The 12,493-nt window shown below is 39.4% G+C and overlaps 1 protein-coding gene across 9 annotated transcripts in view; it reads left to right on the forward strand.

Annotated features, from left to right (window-relative positions):
- Positions 1-12,493, forward strand: part of GALNTL6 (polypeptide N-acetylgalactosaminyltransferase like 6) — a 935,384-nt gene that overhangs the window by 287,407 nt on the left and 635,484 nt on the right. The window contains exon 1 of one of the 9 annotated variants that reach the window (XM_073341643.1): positions 6,767-6,840. The exons of the other annotated variants lie outside the window; for them this stretch is intronic. The gene's annotated coding sequence lies outside the window, so the exon portion shown is untranslated. Of the gene's footprint in view, positions 1-6,766; positions 6,841-12,493 lie in introns of those variants that run through there. 9 annotated transcript variants of the gene reach the window in all.

Here is a 12,493-nt window from a genome sequence, read left to right on the forward strand (position 1 = left end):
GTAGAATCCTGATTCATCCCCAGAGCACTGTCCATCCTATGCAGTGAATGAGGCAAGAGTCCGAGGGGCGGGGAGGAATCAGTATGTGATCATGTAATTAAAGACTGTATCATAATGCATACATATAAGTGGATGTATTAAGGTTGCACAGATAACCTTAATTCTGACATTCCCTAGCTTTTACATGCTTGACTTTGCAACCTTAATAATGTTCTTCTAACACAGAGGTGTGCATGTGCGTGCATGTGTACAATCAAGTCTGAGAACATTTTCAATAGTCATTGTAAAATGGCTGAAAATGTTGAGTAATATTACTATGGATTGGGGTGAAATCCTTGTCTCATATACGTCAATAATAGTTGTGCAATTAAGTTCAGTGGAGCCAGGAATGCACCTGCAACTGTGAAGACTGGGTGTGGCATTCACTATTTTGAGAAGTATGTGTTCTTTGCTCCCTGAATGGGACCCCATTCAGACAAGCATGTGCTGAAATCCCGTTGATTTCAATAGGAATTAAGAATATGCTTCAAGCATATTCTTTAAATGCTGCTCTGAATAGGGATTGGTTCCTAAATAGGGCTATAATGGGCATGGGAAGACAAAATTGAAAGAGAAACTTTCTTAAGTGTGTGAAATTTATCATCCGTCCCACTGATCTTGCTAGGCTCTCATTTCTGGAGCAAAGGGCATCGGATGACAGGGACCTTAATATTTGTATTATAATTTCTTGTATGTGTTGACTAACTATGGTGGACTTATGTACCACATTATGTGCTTAACACATTAATATATCCATATAACATGATATTGTGCAAATATATGCTATCAGTTAAATGGCCTGAATTGGCCTATGTCATTTTATAATGCTGTTCATTTATGCTAAGTATCCCATAACACCGTGCATAAGATAAAGTAAGTTTGATCTTAAGTAGACAGGAAAACTGTCAGGATCAAGATGAGTGTTCTACTGTGGTACAGGCCTAGGACATGTCTCCACAATCTTGGCACCCAGAATACTTGTGTTTAGGAAAAGAGAAAAGGGATACACTGTAGTACCAGAGAAACAAGGTAGAAAGATGACCAGTTAAATCTAGCCCAAGATAATATTTACAAGTAAAAGAATACCGTATGCAGGTTGGGTATAACTTTAGAAGTGCATCTTCTATTGAAGGTGAATTTAAAAACTCTGCATGAGGTGGCTTCCCAGAAACTGGTATATTTTGTAATGAACCAAAGTGCGGTCAAGAAAATGACTATACAACACGTGATTAGTTTGCTGATTGATTTGATGATGGATTTGTCTGACATATTTTCTTGTATAGCTGAGATGTGGCCACAAGGTATAGCAGGCTTTCTATCAGGGAACTTGCTCCAAATGGATAATAGGCACAGCATGAATTTTCAGATGGTAGTGGAGAAGAATGTTAATTCCCTGTTATGAAAATCTTAAATTTTGGTTTAAAGTGGCAATAGTTGAGGTACACAAGATCCAGTTGAGCTGACTGACTTTTATGCAATTTAGATTGGAGTTGCCTAAATACACTGTTTTGGGAGACTTCAGGGTCCGTCAGGTGACAGCTCTTCTAAGCTGACTCAAGATGTTATGGGTACTATGACAACCATGGAGATGGTGGGGCTTGTTTCGTATTCTGCGACTAGGTGGGCAGAGGTTTCCCTGGAATACAGAGAACCTGCCACAAATTAAATATGTGAGACAGAAGTTAGAGTATGTGGGAGGTTATTGCAGTGCAAACTAAACCAATTACAGCTAGACATTTATTAAAATTCTATGTTGTCACTGTGGAGGAGGAGGAGGAGATGTTTTTCTTCTCAGCAAGACCATTCACAAAGTTTCATCCAGGAGAGGTTGAATGATAGCTTAATGAATCCAGGCTGCTCTCACCTGGCAGCAGAGCTGAACGTTTCTTGCTATGAGTAGCCTTAATTTTTTCATGGATTAAAATTGCCTGCATTATATCTTATTTACGGATTGAATCTGATTTTATCTAGTTAGCATTGATTTGTCTGGGTGTGTGCAATATTTATATATGTACCTAAAGCTAATACAAAGTGGTATATTTTTCCGATCTTTTCTTACATATGTTGCTGTTCTGAGGGTCTACCACCCTACTCTTAAAAAAACAAACAAAAAGAAAAACCCAACAAAACATTCTTACTTTTTTTTTCTAATATTGATTCTTAATTGCAGAAAAGGCTTTTATCACTGACATTTTAATGACTGGCTTTATTGGTTTAATACCATGAATAAATATTGTAATTAGTTTATTGCATCTAGTATATGTAGTCATTACAGTCATGAGCTAAATCGCATAGGGAGACAATCAGGTACAAAAGGCCTCCATCTCTTAGTAGAATGAAAGGAGAAATTTCCCGTGACTATGTTTCCATTCCCTTTAGGCCAACAATAAGAGAGGGAATATATTAATAGAAACTAGATTATGACTGACTTCCCAGCCAGTAGAAGTTAGTGGTGTGCGTGCATACACACACAAATGCTTTGGGAGAATTGCAAATGAAAAAGATATTACTCAGTAAATGTATGTATAAATGGACTCAAGTTCCAATCCATCAAAACATGCTTACATGGAAGTATATGAGTAGTTCTGATGAAGTCATGGGAAGCAAAGCATGTGTTTAAATACGTTTTGATAAGTCAGGGCCTCATGCATTGTGCTTTGAATCTAAACTGAACAGGGGCTTTTACCAAAATTCAGAACCACCGCAGGAGTTATTCCTTCTCTCCACAGCCTGTTTTGTGCTAACAGACTGAATAATCAGTTTTTGCTACTTTTGCAAACTGAATTTCAGGCCCAACCCTGGATGTTATTTGCTACCTTTGTTACTTGGTTGTATCTTATGTGTTTGATTCATTCCGAGAACTGCTTCAGGGTACTGCTACAGTTAGTTAACCTCCCCACCCCCTCTGATTTGTGAAGCCACAGTTTCTACCTGGGGCCCCTTTATTGATGATCTATATTCATGGGCTGTTGTAATTATAAAATATGATAGATTATTAACCTAAAGATATGTGGTAATAGAAACATTGTGATAATGTTGCATTATTTGTGGGTGCACAGTTATCAAACATACTATTTTTCCCATGGTTTGCAAATATGCTTGAAAACAAAGAAAAAACACACTTCTTTTATAGGAAGAGCTATTAAAGGTGAAATGAAATGCTTTATTAAAGAAAAGTAATTGAAAAAAGGAACTAATAATTAGCATAGCCCACTTATCACCTTACAATAGATTTGTAATAGTGAAAAGAGGCTTCTGACCTTCTGGAGAAATATACTATAGGGGCACAAAAACAGTTCTTAGTGGAACAGTAAAGGAGAAAATGATGTTGGAGGTGAAGCAAAAATATATTTTAAACAAAAAACCTCCAAAATAACCAGAAGTAGTATTACTTGATATAGGTTACACATAAAACACTGGCTAGTGTTTAATCCTAGATAGTTAACAAAATATATGTGTAAACTTCCGTGGCAAATACATGTTTTTAGACTCACCATAGGTGAAAATAATTTCCTTTTACATGCCTAAACTGGCATTCATTTCCCCCCCCCTTTTTAAGAGTCAAATGCATAATCAAATCTAATGCATCTCTCTGCCCTGACTGATGAGGTTTATTTATGTCAACAACTTCCAGGAGAAACAAAGATCACTGCATTTAGGCCTTAACAGTTCTTTTGTTTTCTATTTTTATAAAAATATTCGGATTACTTTAAAATGTATTTATTTGGAAAGAGTTTGTGGGTCAAGGGAATGGTGGTAAGAGAGGTTAGGATGCCAGTTTAAATCCAGTTGACATCCCTTGTAATCAAAATATCTTGATCTCTGATAGTTCAGTGGATAGCTACATGTAAGAAGTTTGGTCTCAGGCCCGTTCACAGAAGTTGTCAAGGTTCCTTCCCCACTCTGAACTCCAGGGTACAGATGTTGGGACCTGCATGAAAGACCCCCTAAGCTCATTCTTACCAGCTTAGGTTAAAAACTTCCCCAAGGTACAGACTTTGCCTTGTCCTTGAACCCTATGCTGCCACCGCCAAGCGTGCTAAAGAACAGGGAAAAAGGCCACTTGGAGATGTCTTCCGCCAAATATCCCCACAAGCTCTACACGCCTTTCCTGGGGAAGGCTTGATAAAAATCCTCACCAATTTGTACAGGTGAACACAGACCCAAACCCTTGGATCTTAAGAACAATATAAAATCAATCAGGTTCTTAAAAGAAGAATTTTAATTAAAGAAAAGGTAAGAGAATCACCTCTGTAAAATCAGGATGGTAAATACCTTACAGGGTAATCAGATTCAAAACATAGAGAATCTCTCTAGGCAAAACCTTAAGTTACAAAAAGACACGAAAACAGGAATATACATTCCATCAGCTCAGCTTATTTTAGCAGCCATTTAACAAAAGGAAATCTAACGCATTTCTAGCTAGATTACTTACTAACTTAACAGAGTTTCTAAGACTGCAGTCCTGATCTGTTCCCGGCAAAAGCATCTCTCTCTCTCTCTCTCTCTCTCTCACCCCCCCCTACCCCTTTGTCTCCTGATTTGAAAGCATCTTATCTCCTCATTGGTCATTTTGTTCAGGTACCAGCGAGGTTATCTTAGCTTCTTAACCCTTCACAGGTGAAAGGGTTTTGCCTCTGGCCAGGAGGGATTTTATAGCACTGAATACAGAAAGGTGGTTACCCTTCCCTTTATTTTTATGACAGAAGTCAATGGTATTCACTTCAGAAAACGATCAGCAGAAAAGTAAAGAAACAAATGATCCGCCTTTGCCTTTTTCATTCGTCAGTTGAGTTCAGAGAAGAAGCACATTGACAGGGCACTTTGGGGAAGCCTGACTCTGTTTATGCTGTAACGGGAGAGAAACAGAAGTATTTATCTCCATGGGTGTCAAGCTAGAACTTGTGGAGGGTACTAATCCTTCTTACCAACACATTCGGTATAAATTTTAAGGCACAGTATGTGATCTTTTTATGATTTAAGATCTTAAACAGTTGTTGTTTGTGTAACTTTTTTATTAAAAGAAATAAGTTCACCTTGGAACCACTGTAATTTAAAAATATATTATTTGGCAAGTTTAAGTAAACACAAATTGTATTGATTTGTTGTGTTTAGGGGTTTCCCCCTTCCTGGAAAAAGCATTTCAGAACATAACCATTTAAGTTAAGACCATTTGGGACAAACAAAGTCTAGATTTTTGCCAGGATGCTCTGGTGAATTTTACTGACTCTCTCACAGTTACAGCTTGGAGTTTCATCACACTTCAAACTTTGGTGGGACTTGAGGTAGTAGCAATTACTATTCTATCAAGAACATGAATAGAGAAATTCATTTGATCAGCACAAAGTCTGAGTAAATGGGATTTACATGGAAGTTTTATCTGGAGAGTCGCAGGGGGATTATCCTCCACCTCTACTAGAAACCAGTGTATGAAATGCCTGTCTGTGCTTATGACAACCCTTCCTAACCAAGCCTCTGTAACTTCTCCAGCCCATCCATGAACTCTTCCTCCAGCCTGTCTATGAACTCTTCCTACACGCTCCTATGGATAGAGCAATTGTAAAATAGAGTTTATAGCATGCTAAAGGTTGCAGTGTCCTCATGCATTGCCTGTCTCCATCCTCCTCCTTCACCCAATGCTCTCAGCTCAGAAATAAGCACACCCTACACAACAGAAGTATGGCACTTCCACAGCAGTTCAAGGGCTTAACTATACACCGCATTAGTCTAGCAGAGGAGTGTAAATTCTAAAGCACACTAGTGTGCTGTGCACTAACTGGCCCATGTGGACCCTGCTGACATGCAGTAAAGGTTCCCAAGTATGCATTAATGTAGTCTCATTTCAAATAGCACAACCTCAATATGCACTAGGAAATTTTCGAGGTGTGCCAGTAGGCAATGTGCTAGTGCACACTAGAATTTACACCCCTCTGCTGTAGCCTAATGCAATGTGTAGACAAGCCAGAAGTTGTACAGAGGTGCACAATTTTGTTCAGTAATAGCAATGAAAAGAGTAGTTTTCATAATGTATACGCACAAAATTTGATACTTTGAGTAACACTAACATTTAGTGAAACTAATTCCACAGAACTGGTATAAATTTTTCTGAATTTTGATTTTTTTTCAACCAAACTTTTGGTTGAAATTACAAACGTTGATGAAAGAAGGAATTTTCAGCAAATGCTTCTGTAAAATTCCTCCCATTTTCGACCATTTATAGAGAGCAGTAGAACTGGTTGGAAATTTTTGAAACCAAAAGATGATTTTTTTTCAAAAACATTTACAATTTTCCCCTCAATTTTTTACCCATTCTGTAATTTCATAAATGCACATACTCTTAGCTGTGTACCCTACAGTATCTTCTGTTTTTAGAACAGGAATGCTTAACTTCTGTAAGTCATATTTTATGAATTGCAGTTTTGCTTTGAAGTATGTGTAACAAGAAGGTAAGATTTTACTCTTTCCCCAGCTGGTAAACAGATGCTGAAACACTGTGAGTAGCTGCTGTTAACTATGGTTTATGTATTGGGCAAGTATGGTTCATTAGACTCTACTCTGAATATTGTTTCCCCTTGGCCTTAGCGGTTAGCTAATATTTGGGATGTAGCCAGGTTGTTCCTGTTAGTGGGAGAAATGGATGATATCTGGTAATCTTTGGTTCAATCTTATTTGATTATTATTACCCATATTATTTTATCCACAGAACCCCTGCTTCAGTCAATGCACAGGATGGATGTGCTCTAAGGATAGTCAAGGTTGTTTAGTGAAGACTCCTCTCTCTTTTGTTGCATACTCTGAAAGGTTTGTAATGAATGAGGCATGGGACTGCAGGAAGAGAGAATGATCTTTTGAATATGAATGCTATCTTGGAGACTGTTGCTGCCACTCGGTTCCTATGTTATATCAGCAAAGTCACTTACATCAAACTTGTCAAAGGTAGTGTGACGGGGCAAGGCCAGATGGCTATAGAAAATAATGGGAGATCGATATATTAGCTCCAGGCTATACAAATCCCTGGTACCAGGTTAAGTGAAATGGAAACTGCTACAGGTCAATTAAGACACCTGGGGCCAATTAAGAACTTTCCAGAAGGCAGGGAGAAGGCTAGGTCGATTGGGACACCTGAAGCCAATCAGGGGCTGGCTGAAACTAGTTAAAAGCCTCCCAGCCAGTCAGGTGGGTGTGTATGTCAGGAGCTGTGGAAGGAAGTTGTGCTTTTGGAGAGGGTGAGTAGTACACACCATATCAGGCACAAGGAAGGCAGCCCTGAGGTAAGGGTGAAGTGGAGCCTGAGGAAGTGAGGCCTGCTGTGGGGGAAGTAGCCCAGGGAATTGTACATGTCATGTTTCTAAAAGGTCAACTATCATAGCTGATACTATTAGGGTCCCTGGGCTGGAGCCTGGAGTAGAGGGTGGGCCTGGGCTCCCCCCCACCTTTGCCCCTGAGTAATCACTGAGACTGGGAGACAACAGAGACTGTGCAAGGAAGGATAACTTCTCCCCTCCCTTGCCTGCTTATGATGAAAATGGCTCAGTAGACTGTGACCCTTCTCTCTAGAGAGAGAAGAGTTACGTGGAGGGCCACAGTGAGCCTCTGAGGCTAGTGAAATCCACCAGGAAATGTGGGACCCATGGAGGCAAGGTCAGAGCTTTGTCACAGTAGTCACTTCTGGATGTTAAAGGCTGTATTGTAATTTGCCCCCCTTGTTCATATGCATTAAGGTTGCATAGCAGTGTTCATTCTGGAATTTCCTTACCTCAGTGTGATTGACATTGCAACCTTGTAATATATTTTTTAATCCTTTCATTTGTATTTCCAATTTTTTTTGTGATTTAGTTGATTTAGAACAACTCTAACAGTAAACTGTCTTTTGTTTGTGAATTTACAAAGTATATACACAAATCCCATTTCCCTTAATACAGTATAATCAAACAGTACATTTTTCCTTGCTCAGGGCATGTCTACGCTACAAACTTAAGTCGACCTATGTTAGGTCAACTTACAGACACTGCAGTAATTACCGCGTTTTTTCTTGTCCACACTACCCTCCTTCTGTTGGCTGTGCGCATCCTCACCGGGAGCACTTCCACCGACTTAAGAGGGGCAGTGTGGGGGGCTGAGGGTCTGGACTCTCAGCTCTGTGTGAAGCTCCCTGCTGGGAGCCCAGTGCCACCTGGGCTCCGTACTCACCGCCACTGGCTAGCACACCCATCAATTTCAACAGGGTCTGTGTTTACCTATGGCTCAAAGACCTGCTTGTTGGCAGCCTCTTGCATAACAATTTAAAGGAGGTGGGGAAGGAACCCCTATGTACAGCAGCTGTCAGAGAGAAGGCGAGGTTCATGTCACACTATATTGAAAACACCTTTTTAATAAAATGAGACCCCTGAAGGGATCATTTTTTGACTCTGCGAAATGTGCAGATTGTGTTTGTTTAGAGTTGGGGAGGGACTCCACCGGCTCACAACAAAATAACTAAAAAAAACCCAAAATGAACACCTAGTTGAGGTTCGTTGAAAACATTTATCACAAATACTTTCAGAAACATACTGAAAGTAGCTTTGTTTGTTGGTGTTGAATGTAGTGTTCATGTGCTACACTTGTATGAAAGTAGTGAGTTTATAATATATAAAAATGATTATGCATTTTCCCAATTCTTACCATAAATATTTTCAACTCCATTTTCTTAAGTGCTTTCAGAAAGGCTTTACTTTAAGCTTTAAATCAATATTCACTGCCTGTTTACAAAAGCCACCCTGCTTTTTTCAAAAGACAATGGTGGTAGTTAAGACCATAATCTCTCCCCACCATGGGAATAATTTGATACCGCACAGACATGCGGGAGGGATTGTGACTGTAGTGAATTTGCTTATTTGCATATTCTACCAAAAATTGCTATTCAGGATAAATCATTTAAAATCTATCAAATGTGCTAGACTTTCTGTGTGTAATTTTAAGAGCAGGCTCAGGGCAGAAATGATCTAGATCGGGGTAGGCAACCTATGGCACACGTGCCAAAGGTGGCACGTGAGCTGATTTTCAGTGGCACTCACGCCGCCCGGGTCCTGGCCACTGGTCGGGGGGGGCTTTGCATTTTCATTTTAAAAGAAGCTCCTTAAACATTTTTAAAACCTTATTTACTTTACATACAACAATAGTTTAGTTATATATTATAGACTTCTAGAAAGAGACCTTCTAAAAACATTAATGTATTACTGGCACACGAAACCTTAAATTAGAGTGAATAAATGAAGATTCAGCACACCACTTCTGAAAGGTTGCCAACCCCTGACCTAGACTGAAGGCTAGATGTGCACTGTTAATTTGATAACAAATAATTGACAAATAGTTTTGAGGTTTCCTGAACTAGTCATTGCTCTGCATGCTGTATTTGCCAAGTTTTAAGCTGCAGCATTCTAAAACATTGTACAGACAACATGTATTGCCAGGATTGCAAATAAGTTATCACAGGTCTAATGAAAGAAGTTAAAAGAGAAGTCAAGAAAGTTCAGTGCAATAATAAGAGCTTTTTAACTAGCAGAAGCCTTTACTGCAAGGGCACAAGAATGGATTTTATGAGTTGGACGACTCAAACTCTTTGTGGAAAAAGTGGGAACCTGACCTTAACAAACGTCACAAATTTAGAAAAAAGAATCAGCTCCAGATTAATCATTAGCTAAGTGGAGAGTGCAAAAAGGTGTCTATTGTGCCTCTTTGAGCTGTAATATGAATTGATACTACTGTGCTTTATTGTAAAATTTTCTGACATTCAGTCTTAGAGCTGTTATGTTTTTGCTCAAATATCACGGCTATGAGCACGTTATATGGAGATTAGTTTAGCTAGTAACAAATAAGGGATGCAAGGAATGTTAACGGACTTTAGTTTGTAGGAACCATATTATTATGTTGTCACTATATAAAGTGTTTTCATTTAACTGTGGATTTTTAAAATATTTTGAGCTGTCTCCACAGAATGGACATCTGTGGATATTATTACACACACAGTGTAATACACCTAGAGTGCCATCTCATTGAGGAATGCTGAGACATACCCAGGTACAATCTGGACTGATGAACAGCTGTGTCACCTCAGTTCTCTAACCTGGGGTGCCTTTTACACTGCTTTGCTGTGAGAGCTACCACTCCTAGTCTGCTCACGAATAGCTTCCAGCATGTAAATGGCGCATAGTTATATTGTATGAATGCTCTGGCCAGCCACTCTTGAATTACACTGCCGAGCAACACCAGCAAACTCCCAGTTCCAGACTTTCCCCAGAAATGTGAGTCTTGTACTGCCCAGCCCCTCCTGGATAATATAAGCTCATATAAAATCCATCATTTCATTAATAGAAAATGATGTGCACAAATCCTGTTATCCCAAATGGAATTTCCAAAACACTTCAGTCTAAACATATTGGTTTAGATAAAACAATAAAACACATTTATTAACTACAGAAGGATAGATTATAAGTAATGAAGCATAAAAGTCAGAATTGGTTACAAGAAAAATAAAAGTAAAATGCAACTAATGCATAACTTAACAAACTAAAGTAAATTCAAAGCAAAGGTCTTTCTCACCACATGTTTCAGCAGTCTTACTGGCTGAATTTTTCAGTTAGGATCCCTTCCCCAGTCCAATGCTGCTTCCTTTGTCCTTCAAGGGTTGTGGGTTCCATGGGTAGAGAGAAAGGGAGGACTAATTTGGGGAGTTTATTCTCCCTTCTTGTAGTTCTTTCTCTTATATGAGAAAGTCTGTGGACAGGAACCCCAAGCTGTTTCTTTGCCAAGATGGGGATTTTTCACTTACACCCCCTTGTGGTCAGACGTTGACTGTGTGTGTGTTCATTTGGTGTGCTGTCCCAGCTCTGTGCAGATAGCAGAGATAGCAGACCTCAATTAAACTACCCAATAAATCCACAGACTTGATTTTTAGTGAAGGCACCCAGCCAGGTTTACTGGTAACAAAGCACGGTAATAGCATCTGGCAGACTCCACGAGGATATTAAGACATGTATGCTTGTGACAATGGACGCAGCTCAGTCAGTGGCGGGACTTTCCACTGCTCCCTAGGCTGGCCAAAGACACTCCCTCTGAGATACCCCAATACAAACAAGTTAATACTGCCCCTTTGTCATAGTTCGTTACTGCTGTGGATGTTGCTAGTTATCACCAATCATTTTGTACACATTTGTTCAATTAAAACATCTGTATTGCATACGGTCATCCTGACCTTATCTTTTAGGAGGGGTCAGTGTGTTCCTGTTATCCTTGGGGAATGTTTTTGTACCATTCTTAATATTGGAATGTTCTGGAACCACTTGATATTGGGATATGTTTGCCTGAGTATTCTGTGACTAGCACTTCTCGGAAACGTGTATGTCTGCAATATCAGCCCTGTTCTTGCCAAATTCTGTAAGTAGGTCCTGCCTCATACCAGGACTCTAATTCAAGGGCTTATGTCTCAGGCTCTCTTCCAACTACACCCCTCTCCTGCCAAAGAATGGCCACTTAACCAAGTGATGGTCCATTTGATTTTGCTGACACCTGGCTGATTCCTCAGTCTGCCTTTTGTCTCTGGGAAACTGGTTTGCGGTCGCTTGCCAGACTTGAAACACGTCTTAGTAATATCGTACAGAACAATCTTTACTTTACATACAATTTTTGCCACACATATTTTACCAGGACAATAATGGTTAGCAAATTGAGTTTTCAAATGATATCTCACAAGGCATGCTTTGTACAAAATTTATCATAATCCTGTAAAATATGTGAACACAGGAGTACAGACCATAAATGCCAGCTGCTCACTTAAGGATTTTAGAGTGGGGTGATCAGTACGTAACCACCAGTATTAACTTAACTCGCACACGGTGGGTGATCTGCTTTCAATCCAGTTCTGTAGTGGGAGGCTACCTGCATTCAACCTGAAATGCAGGTAAGCACAGCCACACACACTTATACTTTTCAATTCATGCTACATCAAATTCCTAGCTGGAATAAATTCTGCCAAAATGAGTTCAGCAGTGTTGTTCAACCAGGTTTCTGTAACACATGCACCAATGTAATGTGTGCAATATGGAGGCTTTCATTGGAAGTAGACACCATAGAATCCAGAAATGAACTGGCACAAAATATTTTTTTTAGAATATCTATTGTTGCCTCCAAAACATGACTGAAAATACTTCACCTCCAAAGCAAAGCTGCTATGAAAGTATAGCAGTTAGTCCTAGAAACACAGTACCTAAAAAGGAAAACACCATCAAATACAAATACGTAAAGAAAATCAACGGTGTCAGATACTTACAGGCTGGCACTATGATTAGTTGTATGCTTCCTTTAGGTATTTGTGGGGCGTGGAGTTGTGGGATTTGGGATTTTTTGTGGGGGCGGGGTTCAGCAATGCTTTCTGGGACAATTTCCAGAAATAAGGGAAATGTGATAGATCAAATGCGTA

The sequence above is a fragment of the Lepidochelys kempii genome, chromosome 4, assembly GCF_965140265.1.
Source record: "Lepidochelys kempii isolate rLepKem1 chromosome 4, rLepKem1.hap2, whole genome shotgun sequence".
NCBI lineage: Eukaryota > Metazoa > Chordata > Testudines > Cheloniidae > Lepidochelys > Lepidochelys kempii.